Source organism: Triticum aestivum, chromosome 7B, assembly GCF_018294505.1.
Source record: "Triticum aestivum cultivar Chinese Spring chromosome 7B, IWGSC CS RefSeq v2.1, whole genome shotgun sequence".
In the NCBI taxonomy this organism is placed as follows: domain Eukaryota; kingdom Viridiplantae; phylum Streptophyta; class Magnoliopsida; order Poales; family Poaceae; genus Triticum; species Triticum aestivum.
This window is the reverse complement of record NC_057813.1, coordinates 641008470-641011422: the sequence shown is the minus strand read 5'-3', so window position 1 is coordinate 641011422 and position 2953 is coordinate 641008470.

Genomic DNA, 2953 nt, shown 5'->3' with positions numbered 1-2953 from the left:
TTTCTTACTAGTGTTGGTGAACCAGAAAATCTTAGTGATGCACTAGCACATAAAGAGTGGAAAGAGGCTATGGATGGAGAATATGTAGCACTCATGAAAAATAAAACCTGGCACTTAGTTCCACCAGGGAAAGGTAAAAATGTGATTGATTGCAAATGGGTTTACAAGATCAAAAGAAAGGCAGATGGAAGCATAGACAGATACAAGGCTAGGCTAGTTGCAAAGGGTTTTAAGCAGAGATTTGGAATTGATTATGAGGATACATTCAGTCATGTTATTAAGTCAGCAACCATCAGACGTGTACTGTCTATTGCTATTTCTAGAGGTTGGAGTTTACGACAGCTAGATGTACAGAACGCGTTTCTTCATGGTGTTCTTGAGGAAGAAGTGTTCATGCGGCAACCACCAGGGCATGAAAACAAAAACATGCCACATCATGTTTGCAAGCTAGATAAAGCCTTGTATGGATTAAAGTAGGCACATAGAGCCTGGTACTCAAGGTTAAGTACTCAGTTACAACGACTTGGGTTTACTCATCAAAGGCAGATACCTCACTTCTTCTATAACAAAGGCAGTATAACAATATTTGTTCTTGTTTATGTTGATGTTATTATTGTTGCTAGTTCCAATCCAGATGCCACTACAAGTCTTCTTCATGATCTTTATATGGACTTTGCATTGAAGGATTTGGGCAATCTTCACTATTTTCTTGGTATTGAAGTAAAACAGGTGAAAGATGGAATACTTTTGACGCAAGAAAAATATACTTCTGATATTATAAAGAGGATTGGTCTGGAGTACTGCAAGCTTGTAAGTACACCACTCTCAACTTCAGAAAAACTTTCAGTTGAGGGAGGACAGGTACTTGGTCCAGAGGATGCAACAAATTACAGAAGCATTGTTGGCGCGCTTCAGTATTTGACTTTAACTCGTCCAGATATTTCATATTATGTGAACAAGTTATGTCAGTATTTGCATGCTCCTAGTACAGTTTATTGGACAGCTGTTAAGCGGATTGTGAGGTATCTCAAGTATACAATGGGGCTTGGAGTTAAGATTACTAAGTCACCAGCTATGCTAGTGAGTGCATATTCTGATGCAGATTGGGCAGGATGTGTTGATGATAGAAGATCCACAGGTGGATTTGCTGTATTCTTAGGCCCAAATCTTATATCATGGAGTGCAAGAAAACAGGCGACTGTCTCTAGATCCAGTACTGAAGAGGAGTATAAAGCACTGACAAATGCAACTGCTGAAGTCATGTGGATTCAGACTTTGTTATGTGAACTTGGGATAAAATTTCCACAAGCTGCAAGGTTATGGTGTGACAACATTGGTGCAACCTATCTTTCAGCAAATCCTGTTTTCCATGCACGAACAAAACATATAGAAGTTGATTTCCATTTTGTCAGAGAACGAGTCGCTCGGAAGCTACTTGACATCAGGTTTATTCCAACATGAGATCAACTTGCTGATGGGTTTACTAAGCCACTGTCCATGAGGAGGATGAACGAGTTCATATACAATCTAAATCTTGACAGAGTTTCATAGGTTTAGATTGAGGGAGGATGTTAGATAGAAGATTAGAGTTATATGTTGTATTCAAACTTCTATCTCTTCTCTCTCTCGTGCAGTCTTCTATCTCTCTCTCTCTCGTGGAATTCTGGAGAGTCCTAGCGATCTCCCAAACTTGTAACCCACGACAGATTATCAATATATACAGCGGCCCGAGACCAAAGGGTTCAACGCTTCCTCCAATATTTACACATCCCGCATCTGAAACATCTAATTTGAAGAAGGGGGTCAATACATATATATGAATGAAACTCAACACAAATGATGGTAATAAAATAAAATTGTGAATATTATTGCTTACGCACTTCATATTGTTTTTAGAGTAGCCCCACTCACAGATCGTGTGGCGGATGAACTCGGAAATGTAGTATCCACAGTAATTATTCCCGGGTTCCTCCCACAACCACTTTACAAGAAATAGAGGTCAATCAAACTGATAAGCAAGCATGCTTAATGGTATTGATGAAACTAGCTAGAATCAATGTGAGATGCGCGGAACTAGCTAGTAGTACTTACTTTCGGGTGTTTAAATCGCAGCTCCCCCGGCAGTCCCGGAGCTTCTGCGGTGAACTTTTACCAAATCCTGCCAGACAAAGAAAACAATTACTTGATATCAGGAAATGAACAAAGTTGCCGATATGGTGCGATAATGATTGATTAAACTTACTTCTCGAGCATTTTAGTCATGGTCGCATACTCCTAGGGTTCTTTCCGTCTCGAGTCTATGACGGTTACTAGTCCTTGCTCAAGCTTAATCTCTAGCAGAATAAAGTGGAAGCTGTGCACGCATGCATAACTCAGCAATTACATTACTATAACCTCGAGTAATAAGGGAAACCGAATATGGACAAGACAGTAACAGTCACTTGAATTTGTAAGGAAAGAGTATTGTATCTTTATTTTGATTTCGAAGTGGCCTCGGTTTGTTTGGCATCATGTTTAACATTCCATTCATCTATGAGATTTGTGTTAATGAACCCAGTAGCACCGATTTGTCTTTTCTTGCATTCGGCGATCTTTAATCTACATAATATAGTGAGGATACTTATATATACATGCAATGAAAGAGCTGAGCTATATAGAAAGACTTAATTACAGAAGTAGTACTTATAGACAGTAGCAAGTGATGATTACTTTGTCCAGGGCCTTTTGATTAAAAAACTGGAAGAACTCCTGATATGGAACAGACAACAGATCAATTCCAACAAGGTCGTGCTCCTCTTTAACTCTCAGCATCAAATTATCCTTCCCAGGCTTGCTGCAGATGTCCATGTACCAATCATGGAATCTTCGCATCATCGTTGTTAGAGGAGGATGACCAGGTTTGACGAGAGGCTTCCCGTGCCGGTATTTGAATCTGTCCACCTCCATTGTATCA